Source organism: Phyllostomus discolor, chromosome X (assembly GCF_004126475.2).
Source record: "Phyllostomus discolor isolate MPI-MPIP mPhyDis1 chromosome X, mPhyDis1.pri.v3, whole genome shotgun sequence".
NCBI classification, from domain to species: Eukaryota; Metazoa; Chordata; class Mammalia; order Chiroptera; family Phyllostomidae; genus Phyllostomus; species Phyllostomus discolor.
In genome coordinates this window covers 25,522,782-25,542,364 of record NC_050198.1, presented here as the reverse complement: position 1 = coordinate 25,542,364, position 19,583 = coordinate 25,522,782, and the positions used below count along the sequence as shown (strand labels likewise).

The 19,583-nt window shown below is 38.7% G+C and overlaps 1 protein-coding gene across 1 annotated transcript in view; it reads left to right on the top strand.

The window, feature by feature from the left end:
- The window catches only part of CASK (calcium/calmodulin dependent serine protein kinase), a 441,363-nt gene that overhangs the window by 234,014 nt on the left and 187,766 nt on the right, over positions 1–19,583 (top strand).

Sequence of the window (19,583 nt, the reverse complement as noted above, 5' to 3'; positions counted from 1 at the left end):
CCTCATAACCTCTGGCTATAAAAACCAGTGGGGATTGGGTCAGCAGAAGAAACTCCCTGTCTCTCAGGACAGTCCATCTAAAGGGTCCACAGGATCCTAGAATGTACACAAACCCACCCACTCATGGAATCAGCACCAGAGCAGCAACTAGAAGGCAGCCAGTTGCTCATGGGAAGTGGGGAAAGTGAATGGAAACAGGCGAGAGCCGAGCAAGCAGCATTGTTCCCTTTCTGACCCCTTCCCCATGTACAGCACCTCAAAGCTTTGAAGCAGGTTGCGCCACCCTGGCAAATACATAAGGCTCCACCCCTTACAATGTAACAGGTGTGCCAACACAGGGAGTCAAAGTAGCTCTACTTAATACACAGAAACACAGGGAGGCTGCCAAATTGAGGAGACAAATAAATATGGGCCAGATGAAACAGATCAAAACTCCAGAAAAAGAACTAAGTGACACAGAGATAGCCAACCTATCAGATGCAAACTTCAAAGCACTGATGATCAGGATGCTCAGAGAAATGACCAGGTATGGCCACATAATAAAGGAAGAACTGAAGGCTATACAAAGTGAGATAAAGAAAAATATAAAGGGAACCAACAGTGAAGGGAAGGAAGCTGGGATTCAAATCAACAATTTGGAACAAACGGAAGAAAAAAACATTCACCTGGAACAGAAAGAAGAAACAAGAATTTGAAGAAAATGAAGAGAGGGTTAGGAACCCCTGGGACAACTTTAAACATACCAACATTTGCATCATAGGGATGCCAGAAGGAAGAGGAAGAGGAAGAAATTGAAAACTTATTTGAAAAAATAATGAAAGGAAACTTCCCCAATTTGGTGAAAGAAATGGACATACAAGTCCAGGAAGTTCAGAGAGTCCCAAACAATTGGACACAAAGAGGGCCACACCAAGACACATCATAATTAAAATGCCAAAGGTTAAGATAAAGAGAGAATCTTAAAGGCAGCAAGAGAGAAAAAGAGAGTTACCTACAAAAGAGTTCCCATAATACTGTCAGCTGATTTCTCAAAAGAAACCTTGCAGACAAGAAGGGGCTGGAAAGAAGCATTGAAGGTGGTGAAAGGCAAAGACTTACATCCAAGATTACTCTAGTCAGCAAAGCTCTCATTTAGAATGGAAGGGCAGATAAAGTGCTTCCCAGATAAGGTCAAGTTAAAGGAGTTCATCATCTCTAAGCCCTTACTTTATGAAATGTTAAAGGGACTTATCTCAGAAAAAGAAGATAAAAAATATGAACAGTAAAATGACAACAAACTCACAACTATCAACAAGTCAACCTAAAAAAAAAAAAAAAACTAAGTAAACAACTAAAACAGACACAGAGTCACAGAAATGGAGATCACATGGAGGGATATCAATGGGGACAGGGAGTGGGGAGAATGGGAGAAAAGGCACAGGGATTAAGAAGCATAATTAGTAGGTACAAAATAGACAGGGGTGTGTTAAGAATAGTATAGGAGCCTTGGCTGGTGTCGCTCAGTGAATTGAGTGCTAGTCTGTGAACCAGGGGGTTGCCGGTTCAATTTCCAATTGGAGCACATACCTGGGTTGCAGGCTGGGTCCTCAGTGCGGGAAGCACAAGAGCCAGCCAAACATTGATGTTTCCCTTCCTCTCTTTCTTCCTCCCTTCCCCTTTATCTAAAAATGGATGAATAAAATTTTTATTTAAAAAAATATAGGAAATGGAGAAGCCAAAGAACTTATATGTACAGCCAATGGACATGAACTAAGCGGGTAATTGCTGGAGGGAAGGGCAGGTGTTTGGCAGAGGGGAGCAGAGGGGAAAAAATGAGACAACTATAATAGCATAATCAATAAAATATACTTTATAAAAATACTATTATATGTTATTGGTCCAATAATTGTGTTGGGGCTGTACTGCCAATAATAACCCCTCTAGCCTCAGTAGCCTAACTGGTCATGGCACGTGGGGTTAGGTAGATGGGTTTGGTGTAGACCAGATGTCTCTGTGGACATTTTGGACAGGACCAAATGTCATACAAGACCACCATCACCAGTATTGGCAACATTTAATGAGAGCTTGTTACATGTCAGACCTCCTGCTATGTGCTTTTACATGCATGTCTTATTTAATCTTCATGAGACCCTCTGAAATATATATCTTCATTTTAATGGTGAGGAAAACTGCCCTGGCCAGTGTGGCTCAGTTGATTGGAGCATTGGTCCATAGACCAAAAGGTCACAGGTCAATCCCCTGTTGGAGCACACATGAAAAGGCAACCAATGATGTTTCTCTCTTACATCAATGTTTCTCAAAGCAATGAAAAAAATGTCCTCAAGTGAAGATAAAAAAATAAAAATAAAGGTGAGGAAAACTGAACCTCAGAAAGTTCACATCTGTTGCCCAAGGTCACACAGCCATCTGTCACTTTTGCAGTACTCTGTTGGTCACACAGAACTAGTGTGGGAAGGGTAAATATCAGGAGGTGATGATTATTGGGAACCATCTTGGAAGCTGGCTACCACAGATGTCAATCAACCATTGAATTGAGGAAGACTTGGAAGTACTGCTTGACATAATTGTCAGAGAACTGATAATTTATGAAACAAGAATATCTCAATAGGTATAACTTTTGCCATTTTTCCTCTACTTTGAGTTTTAGTGCTCTCTGTTTTACTTAAACAGTGCCATTTATTTAACAAATATTTATTAGAGTTCCTAACTTTCTAGTGGCATGTGGTGGTCACAGTTTATTAGCCACAAGCTAATTTAGGGTCTCTGGAAGTTTGAAGCCAAGAATTCAGATTAATATGTGATGTGTAGCACAGACATTAAGTGCTCTCTATGAGCTAGAAAGGGGAGAAAACAGTGCATCAAAGTGGTTCTGAAAGGCCAAAGGAGCTGAAAGGAGAAAGAAAAGAATTCATGATAAGCAACAGTTCTGTACTGGCGTTGCTTAGGGCATGGAAGAACCCTAGCCATGGGTGGTGGTGGTCCCATTTTACACATGAGGAAATTGGGTCTCGAAGAGGTTAAATAGCATACCCAGGGTGACACAACTAGTAAGCACATGTCTTTTTTTTCCCAACTTCACTTTCTGCCTTAGAAACCAGAAATTACTGGTTTTTCTAGGATCAATAAGGCTCCCTTATGATACTTAGAGTAAGTGAACTGGGGTCAAGTTTTGAATTGCTTTCACTTCATTCAGACAGAGTTTCCTGTTCTAGGCTCTCAATTAGCAGAATTGACTATGAAAGAAATCAAGACCCAAAATTTTTTGTCTTTAAAAATGTTGGGCTTCATTAAGCTAATTTTTATCCCAGCAATATCAGTATAAATTCTTTATGATTTGGGTGATTTTAAGTTCCCTAATTGAAATATGAGGTAATTTTTATTTATATTTATCTAAGGCACTTGGAAATATTGCAACTGGTAGAAAAGCATATATATCAGAGAATACTAGATTAACAAAGTATAACTCATCAGACAAAAACTTCAAGAATTGCAAGTTCTCTGTACAAGTAGCCCCTTGGACTTTTTACATTCAGGTCACCAGTAATTTTCTTTGTTTCTCATGCATCTTTCCCATCCATATCCTCTTCAAAGTTCTGCTTTTGCTACACAAGTCCAAATGCTCTTGCGTAACATTTCTAATTACTTTGTGTATTATCTGCCAAATACTGACCTCTTAAGTATTCTGCTCTGCCTCTTATCATTTACTCCTTGAGGTGTTAGAGTAGTACAGTGTTGGTACAGTGTTAGGACGGTGGTCCTAAGAATTGGAATGACCTCAGAGGTAGCAGTTGGAAAGCATATGGAAAATTAGCAGGCTTAGGGAAGAAAAAAAACTTTAACATTGAATTAGATGAGGCAAAATATAAGTTCTGCCTTATGCTAAGTTGCCTGCTTTTGAGATATTTGTGTGTGTGTCAGCTGTGTTTTTTACTCTGACTCCAGAATTCATTTGGAGTGGTGCAATAAGAATTATTCAAAGGATATTCCTGCAGTAATTTATTTTGACAATCAGATCCAGAACCCAGAGGACACAGCACAACTCAGTTATAACCGAACCTTTGTGCCTCAACTAAACAGTTATTTTAAGCCATCCAAGCTAGTATCTAGACTGGCCACAGTTAGCCTTTTTAGTACTCTCTCTGATCATTCAGGAGCTCAGGGCATTGAGAGGCTGGTGTGCAGGAAGAGGAGACATGCCATATGTAGTCCACATTACAGCATCATATTTGAAAGCTAATTATTTCTCTGAAAGTAGGGATTGCAGTAGAAGCCTTCCTTTATCCAGTTCGATACACACCCAATCCAGTGATTACCTTTAGGAGTGAAGCACAGACCTATTACTCAAAGCTGTGGCTTGTTCAAGGTTTGCTGAGCCCCCTGCTCTCTTCAGGATGTGGTGTCTGGCCACAGCCCTATCTCCAGTTGCACTGCTCTCTGGCCCTCACCACCTACTACGAGCAGCCATAATCATGACCGTCTGCCCTTACTCAGGGTGTGAAGAAGAACCTCTACTTACTCCTAAGAGCTGGTTTCTCAGCAAAGCATGGGAGTATTTCCCTAAAGAACTATTAAAAACAACAGAAATTACAGCCCAAAGTTTGGAAATTTATGATAGCACAGAAAAATTATTAGCTTTGTATGACAGGTCTAATGTCAAAACTTAAATGGGCCAGTTAATCAATATTCCACTCTACTTCACCTTTGGCTTTTGTCTTTTCAATACAGGCTTGAATTTAGTGGATAGACATTGCCTTCCAGAAATGCAGACCATAGAAATACTACCAGTGTTGGTGGCAGTCCTAAGAATTGGAATGACCTCAGAGGTAGCAGTTGGAAAGCACATGGGAAATTAGCACGCTTAGGGAAGAGAAGAAACTTTAACATTGGATTAGATAAGGCAAAAAAATTTTTGAGGACAGGCAAATTTTGAATTTCACCACCTTTGAATCAGTCAAATTTGGTTCATATTATGCTTCAGAGCCTACCATTCTTTTTTGTGTATATATATACATACTTTGAAAAGCCAAAAGTAAATAAAGTTTTCTGAAAATGAAGCATTTGATGATAGAATTCTAAAAACAATTTAGGCCATCATATCACCACAGGTACAAACCATATACACCTATATGCTGCAAAACAATCACTTGAATTGCAGTGAGGTTTAGAGAATTTAAAAGACATCCTATATTATATATACTGGTTATTCTATTATATTAGTAACCACTCCTTTCACATTTCTAAATAAAATTGTCTTGAGGTTAAGTACCCTGTTCCATGTCACTTACTGTCCTTATTTAAGGTGAAAAAAGAGAGAGAAACAGAAAAGGAAGATGAGGAAGTTTGGTGTATAAAGTCTTACCTCTACCTATTAGTGTCCATATTCATTTTCTCTTCTTAGGAGCCCTAGATATTGAAATAACAAGCTTTCCTTATAATTACTTTTAGAAAATTTAGAATAATAATAATGCAACATGACAGACTCTGAAGTGTTTTTATATATATTCATTTAACTTAAACTATCTTTGAGATAGATACTATTATTACTATTATTTTCTGGATAAGGAGATTTAAGTCCATGGAAGATAAATAACTTTCCAATAGTAATATATCTGGTATATTGTAGGGCCTAGATTTGAACCCAAGTAGTCTGATTTCAGAGCCCATATTTTTACTACTACCAGAATCTGGTTTATTGTTTTGGATTAATATGACCAGGTATCACCAGTGACCAAAAATGTATCATACTTATATACCTGTTCGTAGTTTTAAATCTGCAAATTTATTAATTTATGCCAATTCCCCATTGTAAATGTACTTTTTTTCTCTTTGTAATTGATAAATAATCCGAAGGCCGTATTTTAAGACAATATATTGTTTCCCTTTCACCCAATGGATTTTAGCACTCACTGATGATCCTTGCCTAAATCAGCTCCATGTTGGTGATTACATCTTGGTAATCTTTTGATGAATAGAGATATATTAGACTTGAGATAGTCATTTTAAGGCATCTAAGCAAGCCCTTGGTGTTTTAGTTATTTCTGAAATTGCACTATCCATGGCATGACACGGCCACCAACCAGCAGTGACCGCGGAACGCTGTAGATGGCTCGTCAAAACACAAGAAAAACATACACAGAGACAACCAGGTCCTGTGGGGAAATAGGGACAGAACAGCCACTCTCTCTAGTGGGGACTGCCATGGCCACCCTCCCTAGGGGAGAGCACCCCTAAGGGAGAGCGCCTCATTCTCCCGCCTGAGCAGGCTTTTATTGGGTTCGTTTGTATTAGAATTCAGGTAAAGCTCATTACTCATTGCCAGGAAGTAAGGATCAATCAATAGATAACAAGGAAGTCTGAGGGCCTATTTTGAGTCAGGGTCAGATAGCTAAAGAGCTGTAAAACTTTGAGGAACAAACTTGCTTCTTGTTTGGACCCTTATCATTTCATTGAGAGCATTCTAAACAAAGCAGGTTTCACAGGATTTTACATATTCATTCTTAAGCCTGATCACCTGGGAAACCCGCCCTTTCCAGCCCAGGGCAGCACCACCCTGCCATTGTTTCAGGCTTAAGTGGAGCAAGGGAACTAAGGCAACCAAGAGATAAGGAGATTTTCTCGAAGACAATGAGGACTCAGGCTATGTCAAAGCCGAGGGGCGAGGGTCCATCACCCCCTTTTGCTGTAGCCCCCAAAGTCCTTCCTTGGGGGCCTCCCACATAATCGTGCCTGTCTTAGGTCATTCCCCCCTTGGGGAATCTTACCCATCATTGGCTAACCAACGAAGTATGGGGGGCCAGGCAGGGTAAAGTAAAAGGAGCAGAAGTGGTGCCCCTGCCAGGGAGATAAGTTTTTGTCTGGCTTATGGTCCAAGGTCGTTCCCTCAGCCTTAGCCTTGGCGGGGCTTACAGCCTCTGATACCAGGCAGGGCGGTTCCCAACAATGGCATAGTTTGTAATATTGCTATGTTGTCTCTTCTTCCCTTTCCTCCATCAGAAACCATCCTAAAAGGTATTGTTTTAATAAATCTGCAAATAAGGTTTTGAATCAAGGAAATATAAATTCTCTGGAGTTCCACATCTCCAGGAATATGTGGTAGAGAAAACTGGAAAGAAACCACAGTTAAATTTTAACCCAGAAAAAGTCTGGCCCTGTCTGGTGTAGCTCAGTGGATTGAGTGCTGACCGTAAACCAAAGGGTCACCAGTTCAATTCCCAATCAGGACACATGCCTGGGTTGCAGGCCAGGTCCGCAAGAGGGAATGTGTAAGAGGCAACCACACATTGATATATCTTTCCCTCTCTTTCTCCTTCCCTTCCCATCTCTCTCTAAACATAAATAAATAAAATCTTGAAAAATAAAAACACTGCCTCTAAAAAAAAAAAAAGAAAAAGTCGGGAAGACTCATTGCTCTTTGGTGGTGCTTTGTCCAGCAGAGGGCAATGTATTACCAGTGCTGGTTAAACCTCTTTTGGTATTAAAGGCTGAAGTGTTGAGAAACTTAAAACAATTTGAAAGTTTAGTTTTTTAAAGCTTTAACAAAATGATAAACTTCTTTATTTTAGTAGCTGAAAAACACTTTAAACGTTACAGAATAAAGGTAATTGTACAAACATTGGATTTCTGCCCTTAAAATGAAAACCCAGTGCCATTCATCTGCCTTTAATAGGATATGTCCTTTGAGGATTTTTCATTTTGCTTTGTACTGGTGATTATCACAAGAGTCACCTTTGTAAAACCTTCACAACTGTAATTATTCTAGTGGTAAAAAGAAAGTCTGATATTGGAGTATGTGAAAGCTTCTGTCATATTTTTACTTTAACTTTTTTTAATCATAGCAACTAATAGACATAATTTTAAAAGTCAAATAATACTAAAAGTCTTGAAAGGAAAAATGTCATGACTATTAATCAGTGTTATTCAAAACACATTTTACCTAATGAAGAACATATAGGAGAAGTCACCTTCATCTTCCACTATAGTCATTTCCTCCTGTCAGCCTAAAAAACTATACAGGTTGCCACTGTCAGACTATCCCCTATTTCAGTGTCTTTGGTTATATTTTGCTAGTTTTTTGTTTTGTTTTGTTTTGTTGTTTAGATTCCTGTTAAAGGTGATATCATGTGGTATTTGTCTTTCACTGCCTGGCTTGTTTCACTTAGCATAATGCTTTCCAGCTCCATCCATGCTGTTGCAAAGGGTATGAGCTCCTTCTTTCTTTCTGCTGCATAGAATTCCATTGTGTAAATGTACCATAGTTTTTTGATCCATTCATTTACTGATGGGCATCTAGGGAATGGGTAGGGATTACAGGAACAAATTTGGAGGACACATGGACAAAAACTAGGGGTGGGGGGTAATGGGGGGAAGGGGGGAGGGTTGGGTGGAGGGGCTGGAACGGGAGTAGGGGGGAGAAAACTGTACTTGAACAATGATTGAAATAAAAAAAAAAAAACTATACAGGTTGCTTCATCTTCAGCCTCTAACAAGTTGTCTCCTGATCTCCATCAGAGGGAGTTATATGTTTGTTTTTATCTATGAGAACACATGGTTTATTACTAAATTCAAAAACCCTGTCACTCCCCACCCTGCAGTAGTTTGAAAGATCTCTTCCTCTCTTAGGTACACATACACAGAGAAGGGAGGGGGAGCTTTCAAGTAAAATAATTCCAAGCATTGTCCTTTTTGTTAACAAAATTAGTAAATTTGTTGCACCTTTTTAGAAATCAATGGCATGCATACTTTCCATTTATATTTTATATGCCTCATTTATCTATCGCGTACCAAACCACCTCCAGACTTGGTGGCTTATGACAACAACCATCTGTTCATTGTCAATTCTGCAGTTTGTTCTGCGCTCTGCTGAGCACTTATTCTGTCAGTCTCACCTGGAGTCATTCGTGTAGCTTCCTAGTCACCTGGCAGTTCAGCTGAGGTGGCCTCACTCACATGTCTGAAGCCTCCGCTGGGGTGGTTGTACAGACCAACCATCTCTCTCCATGTCATCTTTCACCCTGGGTTTATCTACAACATGATGGTCTCAGAGTTCCAAGAGGGCAAAACTGAAAGCTGTAAGGCCTGTTAAGGTCTTGTTCTGATGTCGTACAACATCTACCACATTTTATTGATCAAAGCAAGTCTCAGTACCTGCCCAGATTCAAGAGGTGGGCAAAGACTTCACCTGTGGATGGGAGGAGCTACAGAGAATGTCAATCTACCATTTTAATCTGCGACTTTTTAACGTTTTTGCAATTGTAATGTTCTAACTAGCTGCTTATATTTTTTCTTAAGGTGCAGTGCATTTGGCTGGTTGGGGGGAGGATTAATATAGTATGTATACCTCAGAGTCCATCATTTCTTGGGTAATATCCCAAAAAGAAAAGTTAAATGTACTTGCAAAGGGACACCCACCATGTCCTACTTTGGTCTTGGAGCTGTCAGATTATTTTCATTGTTTTCTTATATTAAAAGGTATATTGAAAGTATCATGAATCCATACTGTTTCCTTTGTACTTTTTATACTCTGTAAATAGCCTGTCCCTCTCTTTGCAATTTACTTGCTTTTCTGAGTAGCACAATGAAATCTCTCACCATCTCCCAGACTGTGAACCACCTCTTTGTCCACTGTCTCTACATTTTTTGTATTTTCTGCCAGCTAACAGGCAGGAAATACAGACAATATAGAGATATGGTGTATAGACAATGAGAGAGGTAGAGAGGGAGAGAGACCATATTTACATGACTTTAATATATCATGTTGTCATAATTATTCTATTTTATTATTGTTGTTAATCTCTTACTGTGCCTAATTTATAAATTAAATTTTATCATAGGTATGTTTGTTTAGGAAAAAAACATAATATATATAGGGTCCTATCCAAGGTTTCAAACATCCACTGGGGTCTTGGCACATATCCCCCACAGATGGGAGCACTTTAATGTAGAAAGATGACCATTCTTGCTTGCCCCTTATAGCTTATCTCCCCACCATGCTAGGATGTACTCATTTTTCAAGGTTTTGCTATTTTCAGGATCACAAATGCAAACTATCAGAGCATGAGACCCACATTTACTTACTAAGCTGACTTTTCTCACTACTTGCCACATATATTTGGAGCTCTCTAATCAGTCCCCACAAGAGCTGACCCTGTATGTCCCAGTGTTTTTCAAGTCTCACTGGCCACAAAGGGGAACTGAATATGAGCATGCATGCAAACCTCATCAGTTCCCTTTGCAACCAGCTGAAAGTTGTTTTTAATATAGAGGAAACAGTGTTTTTTCTTTTGAGTAAAAACTGAATTTCTACAGATACAAAGCATTTCTGCTTCTGACAGATCAAGGGACACACAAAAGAGGAGGGCACTAAGTTGCAAGAAAGGCAATTAAAAGAGAAAGTAGGAAAACAGAGATAAATTGGGGAAGAGAAAGAGGTGCTGCTGAGTACTGGAAAGGAAAACAGTGGAGGTGCAGGGTATTAGTGGGTACCAGAAAAGTCTTGGCAAGTAGTGGAACAGAAGAAGAAACAAATGTAGAAAAGAAATTGTAACAGGAAAGCACCTGTACTAGCATGGCCAGCAGTACTAATGGAAGGCATTAAGATCTTTTGGTCCAGAATTTTGCCATTGCATAAAATGTGAAAACATAGCACATCAGAATGATTAACATTTCCACCTGAGTTCATGCTATTGAGCCAAGTCTACAGAGACGGTGTCTTGACCCCACTTCAGGATGTGATATGATAACCTGTTCGACCACTCTGATTACACAGAACAAAGCCAAGAGTCAGTAAGAAAGCAAAGAAACCTGAACACCTAACATAAAAATCATAAAGCTCCCAGAATCCATCAACTTATTTTATATATAATTTAAACAATCTCTCAGACAATAAACACTTATGAATGCCTACTCTGTGCTGAGCAAGGGACATTGGACAAATTTTCTGCAAAAGAAAATTCAGGGAAAATGCTTGGGGACCATTGACTATATGTCAAGTAGCTTCCTTCCCCAAGCTTCACACATATGAGTAGCCCTGAGTGCACTACTGCATTTGGCACATCATTGCAGGTGGTTTCTGGTAGCCACTCATTATTAAGGCATTGAATATTCTGTAAAATACAAAACTTCTGTTCAAGGGATCTTAAGAACATCTCACCCAAACTTTATTAAATGCTTGAAATGCTTTGCTACCTTCCAAGCCTGTTGGGGATCCAAACTATACTGAAACAGTTCTGTTAGCAAATAACTCACTGGCTTTCTACTCTATTTAAGATCTGTAATTATTAGAAAACCCTCTCTCACAATCTGGTGAAACATGCTGCAACTCCCATCTTTCACTGACCCTCTTTATGCTTGCTCTCTGAGGCTACACAGACACATACACATTTTTGTTCTAATAGCTTTCCTTTAGTCTTTTGCTTTAAGGCTAAATAATCTCATTCTTTCGACTGTCATTCATCTGTCATCCTGTAAGGCGCCCTTATTCCCATCTTCTACTTGCTCAAGTTTCAGAGTATGATTCTGACCAACACAAAATAAAAGGGGTCTGCTCCATTCCTGGCCTGGACATTACTGTTATAAAAAAAGCTAAAGTTAAATTACTATTTATGAATTACCATATTTTTAGGACTATAAGACACACCCTATAAGACATTACCATATTTTTAGGACTATAAGGTTTTAGAGGAGGAAAATAGGGAAAAAAATTTTTGAAGCAAAAAATGTGGTAAAATGTTTAATAACCTGTTACCCCACTCCACTGCTACCCCCACGCACACACACAGCGAGCTAGATAAGCTACATTTGGACTACAAGACGCATCCCCCCTTTCCTCCCAAATTTGGGAGGAGTGCATCTTATAGTCCAAAAATATGGTGTTTACCTTCACCTGGCAATCCCATTTTATGTATTTCCCCTACCTTTCCCTTGGCATTTGAGTATTTGGATTACATACATTGACTGTTTTCTACAGGCCAAGTACATTTACTAATTCATTTAGTCCTCATAACAACAATATGAATTACATACTCCTATTATTCCAATTTTCTCATTAGAGGAAAGATTACATAGTAAGGTTACACAGTAAGTGGTAGAGCCAGAGACTGAACTCTGGTCCAACTGCAACAACCACCCTCTTAACCTTTATGTTATGCTGCCTTTCAGTTTATTATTTAATAATGTTTAATGTCACTGGGCTAAGAAGACCTATTAGCTCAGCCCCACTACAATGCTTGCCATGGCCTTACCCATGGGATGATAACATTCCTGGTCTATTGCCCATGACCCTTCCCCTGGACTGTGTTTGAGTTGGCAATGCCAACATCTTCCTAATCCCCCCTTTTTCTTCTAATCTTCCCTTAGCCTTGCCCCCTGCTATACAGCCAATTCCTTCTTTAAATATGTTCATACATTTAGCAGATTGACTCCTGGTGTAGGAGATTTTCTGTGCTTTAAAATAATTTGCGTATCTGTACTCAGATGTTTTAATTTTGTAGTTTAACTCTCAGAAAACATTTCTATTTCTGTGTTCTTGGGGAATACTTCATTCGGATTTCTATGTACTATTTATGACTGAAATGCCAAACTGTCTTAATTATAAGATAATTTCATCTGCAGTTCTTTAGTGTCATCCTTGAAGGGGTATATCTGTATCAAAAGGCCAGGGTTTCTCTAGATTTATTGATTAGAAAACATCTTACTTTGCTAGAAAATATCTGGCCAAAGATACCATAAGCAAAGTAAATGATAAGTTCAATATTGGTAAAAGTTATTTGCAACCCACATAAATAACAAAAGATTGGTGTTCAGAATATATAGAGATTACTTTAACAATTTGAAAGAAAGAAAAGAGTTCGACTTCTGACAAGATGGAGGCATAGGTGGACGCACTGTACCTCCACACACAACCGAGATTAGAACAACAATTTAGAGCTAGAATAACACCCAGAATTGACAAAGGATTTATCTGAATGGAAGTCGGACAGCCAAGAAGTTGAAGTAGACCCGTTCATCCAGACCGGTAGGAGGGGCAGAGCCGGGCGGTCGCGGGTCGGCAGCGGCGCACAGTGATCAGGGAGAACCCGGCGCGAACTCAGCAAGAACTCGATGCGTAAGCCATCCGGGGCGCGCAAGATCGCAGCAATGGACTCTGAGTACACAAGCAGTGGCTGGCAGACCCAGTGAAGCATCGATTGTGGACCAGGGCAGAGCACACAACCCAGGATCCCAGAGAAGGGACTGTGATCCCAGGAGAACGGAACTACCGCCATTGCTCCCTCCCGCCCCCGCACCCATCCTCACATACAACGTTACAATCTAGCGACTGGGGTGCCCAGCCCAGGTAAATACCTAAGGCTCCGCCCCTCACCGTAACAAGAGCGACCAGACGGGGTGGGGGGGTGGGTAAGAGAGAGACATGTCTCCAACAGAAGAACAGATCAGTCCCCCAGGACTCATCCTTTTGAGCGACCAAGAAATAGCCAATCTATCAGATGTACAGTTCAAACCACTGGTGATCAGGAAGCTCACAGAACTGGTTGCTTTTGGGCGCAAATTAGATGAAAAAATGCAGGTTACCATAAAAGAGATGAAGGAAGATGCACGGAGAGCCAATAGTGATGGGAAGGAAATTGGGTCTCAAAACAATAGAGTGGACCAGAAGGAAGCAAAAAACAACCAAGCAGGAAAACATGAAGAAATAAGAATTCAAAAAAACGAGGAGAAGCTTAGGAGCCTCCAGGACATCTTTAAACGTTCCAACATCCAAATTACAGGGGTACCAGAAGGAGAAGAGGAAGAGCAACAAGTGGGAAAGTTATTTGAACAAATAATAAAGGAGAACTTCCCCAATCTTGCAAAGGGAATAGACTTCAAAGAAATCCAGGAAGCACAGAGAGCCCCAAAGAAGTTGGACCCAAGAAGAAACACACCAAGGCACATCATAATTACATTAGCCAAGTAAAAACGAAGGAGAGAATCCTAGAAGCAGCAAGAGATAAGGGGACAGTCACCTACAAAGGAGTTCCCATCAGACTGTCAGCTGATTTCTCCAAAGAGACCTTACAGGCAAGAAGGGGCTGGAAAGAAATATTCCAAGTCATGAAAGACAAGGACCTAAATCCCAGATTGCTCTATCCAGCAAAGCTATCATTTAGAATGGAAGGGCAGATAAAGTGCTTCTCAGATAAGGTCAAGTTAAAGGAGTTCATCACCACCAAGCCCTTATTTTATGAAATGCTAAAGGGACTTATCTAAGAAAAGAAGATAAAGAAAAAACATGTATAATAAAAGGACAGCAAACTCACAATTATGAACAACCACACCTAAAGCAAAACCAAAAGAAACTAAGTAAACAACTAGAACAGGAACAGAACCACAGAAATGGAGGGCACATGGAGGGCTAGCAGCAGGGGAGTGGGAGGAGGAGACAGGGGGAAAAGGTACAGAGAATAAGTAGCATAGAATGTAGGTTGAAAATAGACAGGGGGAGGGCAAGAATAGTACGGGAAATGTAGAAGCTAAAGAACTCCTAAGTGTCACACATGGACATGAACTAAAGGGGGGGGGGGTATGGGTGGGAGAGGGTGGAGGGGAGTGAAGGGGGGGAAATGGGACAACTGTAATAGCATAATCAATAAAATATATTTTAAAAAGAAAGAAAAAAGAATAAAAGGTAAGCAACTCATTAAAGGAAAAGGGGAGAGAGCTATAGATATGAACAGGTACATTCACCCAAGAAGAAGTCTGAATAGACAAAAAAAATGTGGTGATACTTGATTTCCCTTGTAATTATGGAAATACAAACTAAAACCACAGGGAGATGCCATTTCACACCTACCACGCTGGCAAAAGTTAGTAAATCTGAGAGAACCAAGTATTACTGAGGATGTGGGTAAAGAAGAACTCATATCTTCCTAGTGATGAAATAGGTATATAAACTAATGAAATTATTTTGGAGAACAATCTGTCACAACTAAGATAAACTGAAGATGTGCATGCCTGTACAACCAAGCATTCCTACGTCTACATGTCAGCTATAGGGAAATTACACACATGTGCACAGGGTGTACAAGAGACTTCACTTGAGTATGGTTTCTAATAGAAAAAAAGTGGAAACCACCTAAGAACCCATTGTTAGGGGAAATGGTGAATTCAAGTGTTGTTTATTTGCACAACAACACATTTTGCATGAAAATACCATTGTGCATCAATGAAAATGAATGAGAACTATATATGCCAACATAAACTAATTTGAGTGAAAAAAGTTTACAGAAGAATGTAATAGTAAGATACTATTTGTGTAAATTTTTAAAACAAGAACTAGTGTGTAGTGTTATGTATACATATGTTATAAAACTGTAAGATTATATATCAGAATGATATACAGTAAGTTCAGGAATGAGGCTACCTTGAGATCAGCTTTAGTATCTCTAAACTTACTGGATTGTGTGAATACAAGGAAATAGTTAAGCAAAGAAGCCAAAACATTAACAACTGTGCACTTTGGATGATAAGCATTTAGCTGCCTGTTAAGTTCTGTTTTTTCTTTTTTGTATATTTGAAATATTTCATAAAAAAAGATTATATATGGAATTACCAAATCATAGTATAACTACAGCAGTTTATTTTTCCTCCTGAAATAACTTGCATCATCAACACCTGTATCCAAAGCATAATTAGAAACATTTTTCAAAGCTCATTTTATGATAGTTCCTTATGCATTTCCTGGGCCAGAAGCAAAATTAGTAAGGGTGAGATGCTCTGATTTGATTTTTTTCTTCTGTTCAACCTGTATTCTTTTTTAAAAAATATTTTATTTATTTATTTTTAAAGAAAAGGGAAGGGAAGGAGAAAGAGAGGGAAACATCAACATGTGGTTGCCTCTCACACAGCCCTCATTGGGAACCTGGCCCACAACCCAGGCATGCGCCCTGACTTGGAATCAAACCGGCGACCCTTTGGTTCACAGGCCTGCACTCAGTCCACTGAGCTACACCAGCCAGGGCTGTATCTGTTTGTATAGGATTATCATCCATGTTTCAGGCAGAGCTTTCACAGAGTGTATAAATGTTAATAACTAGATAACTAATCTTTAAGATTTTGGTTATTTGACATCACACAATCTTAATGAGTGATAAGCAGAATATTTTTCCCCAAATACATGTTAATGCCATGTTTTATGTTTTAAAAAAAAAAAGACATCTCAGCAATTACCATTGTGCTTGGGCAGAATGAAATGAAAATGAAAAAGTACCATCTTAGCAGAGACAATGTCTATGAAATAAAAGTCTACCAACTTGCATCTCCCCTTGTAAAATACTGTTGAGATATATATACGTCACAATGCAAAGAGGATTCAATAATATTAATGCATGTCAAGCACCTTGTACAGTAAAGGGCACATAAATAAATATATTTTACTTCTCTTCCCATTTCCTCGCATGTGAACTTGAAGAGGGGAAATGAGAAGCAAAGTAGAAGTTTAGGACAAACCTAGCTAGCACTTCCCTTCCAGTTCTGAGTCTACTGTTACCACCACCAGACCAGACTGAACTGAGGCACTACAGCAGCCACTTACAGGGCTGTGTTCTCAACTGGGCCATGTGGCTATGAAAAAAAGACACTGCTTCATCCAATGTAAAACTGTTTCTGTCTCATCTGAGTTGATGTAATCCAGATTATATTCTGAATTTCCAATGTTTTCTTATCAAAAATACAAGTTTCTTTACAAGTTCATGGTGTCTGTTGGTGCCTGACATAAAAAGCTCTCCCTTGGTGCCTGAAATAAAAAGCTCTCCATCAATGTCATATCTGTTGTGAATATTTTTCCCACTTTGTGCTTTGCTTTAATTTTTATGATTTTTGACCTCCCAAAATCTACTTTTTTAGACCAGTCTATGCATTTTCTACTATGGTCATTTCTATCGTCTTATCAATAGAAATTTCTTTCTCATCCATGGATGAGTTAGTCACTTACATATTTTTAAATCTTTTAATGATTTCATCATTTACATTTAACTCCTTGATCCACTTATAATTTGTGTGTGTGTGTGTGTGTGTATGTGAAAAACTAAGTGAGGCTATAAATTGTTTTTTTTTATTTTAAATAAAGACAGCACTATTTATTATTCCATCCCTTCCTTCCACAATGATTTTTGTGGTGTCTCCTTTATTTGTGGTGATTCTCTCTAAGGGAGGAAAGTATATCAGAGTCATTCAGGAAACTTTTTAAAAATTCACTTAACTCCACTTTGCAAGATTCTAGCACATCATGACTAACAGAATCTTAGCTTTCCTTCATATTTATTCCTGCTCCTACTCTTTTGAGAGCCATTAATTTGTCATATAATCTTCTCATGTATCATTGAAGGTCTGCTTAGAGATATGTATTCTGTTTCACTAATAGGTGTATCTTTGTATCTGTGCCACAGCAATCTCCTTATTAAAGGATAAGAATAGATTTTAATATCTGGTAAAATGAATTTCCATTTATATTTTAAAAGGCTAAAAAATAATTAGCCCATTAACACGTTTCTGCAAAATCCAGGTTGCCTCTTGAGAACTCAATTTCATGCTGTTTTTCTCTTGTGGATAACTTTCAGTAAGGCTTTGCTTCAGAGAGTTGTAATTACTAGTTCTACTTTTTATAGTACTGAAAAGAAGTTGAAAATAAGACCTTCTGTACTAGAACAGAGTTTTCTTTTTCCAGTGACCTGATCTTAGAAATTCAACCACCATCAAACCCAGCTCTTCCCAGAATAATTTTTAAAACTAACAGCAATACTCAGCATTTAGGTCTCTCTCTGGCAGTCAGGCAGTTAACTTTGCCTTTGTTTGGTTTTGCAATGTGAAATGTTATCTTGAAACTTTTTCTGGAGATGCTTTGTAAGGTGAGGATACATTACTTCTGAATTTCCTTTTTCTGTATGCTTCTAGAACTAAACCTTGGGTTACAGGAAGTAGGGACAGCGTTTCCTGCTTGCATATGCATACTTAATAGAAAAATAAACTTGCTAAGTCACTACTATGGGGTTTTTTTCCTAAAAATTTAGAAACATTCTCAGGATTCAGGTTACTCTAAGGCATGTTATTAGTGAAATTTCTATTGGTAAACAGACATGTTGACTTTCATCAAAATTTATCTTACCACAAATATTATAGCAAGATTTAACTCAGTATACTTTTAAATTTTTTAATGAGTGCCATATATAGGGCTTTATAGAGGACATCTCACTTAATAAAATTTTGAGACAGCTTCTAGAACTATGAGTCTATTTGTTTCTTGTAATATTTCATAAAACTAATAATAATAAATTATGTAACTTAACCAATCAAATTGTATGTTTATAAGAGATACATGTAGGAATATAAAATATTTACCAGTAATGTAAAATAAATTAATTTTGAGAACATGATGGAAAAGCAATATTTAAAACCATATAAACAGAAATTCTGAATTTCAGATAGGCCGTGTTAACCTTGTCAAAGCAAGGCAGTTAATAAAAATTTTATTACTTTTTCTGAGCCTCTAATTTTTCTGCAAATTTTACATTTTATTCTCAAATGGTTTTGTTTTTGAAATATAATTCTGCATTGACCTATTCTTTTTTCAACCAATTGTGTGCACTTATTGAAATAGGGCTGAGTGCTAGTTATATACAAGCCAAATCTCATGAAAATAAATTTAGCCCTAACAAAATTCTTCATACTTTTTTTTCATACTCTTCAATATTGCTTTCTCAGCAAGTGGTCCACTTGAAGTTCCAAGAAGTGTTCTGACTATAAATAATTCTTATACACTGTGACACAAACTTATGGATGGCTCCTTGGAGTTTGTCAGAACAGTCTTTTACATTTCTGGCCAAGATGGAGGCATAGGTAGAAATGCTTCAGTTCCTTGCACAACCAAAAGAAGAATAACAACCAATTTGAAAATAATTAACAGCCAGAACTGCCAGAAAAGCAATCTGCATGGAACCCTGACAACTAATGAGTTAAAGAAACTTTCATCCAGACAAGGAAGAAGGACAGAGGGAGATGGGCAGCCTGGCAGGTGGAGAGGACCCACAGCAAAGCAGCAGGTGTAGAGCTAGTGAGGAGGGGCTGACTCACTGGGAAACTAAAGACTCAAAACCTCTAGCTGTAAATACTGTGGGGGTTGCAAAGGTGGGAGAAACTCCCAGTCTCACAGGAGAGTTTGTTGGAAAGTGGGGCTAGAACACAGAAAGTAGCATTGTTCCCTCTCAGACCCCACCCCCCAGACAGCACCACAATGCAGCAAAGAGGGTTGCCCCACCCTAGCAAATACCTAAGACCCTGCCCCCTTACAACGTAACAGGTGCACTGAGACAAAGAAATACGGCCCAAATGAAAGAACAGATCAAAACTCCAGAAAAAGAGCTAAGTGACAAGAAGATAGACAACCTATCTGATGCAGAATTCAAAACACTGGTAAATCAGGATGTTCACAGAACTGATTGAGCACAGTCTCAAAATGAAGGAACAAATGAAGGCTACACAAAGTGAAATTAAGCAAAATATACAGGGAACCAACAGTGAAGGGAAGGAAATCGAACAAATAATGAAGGAAA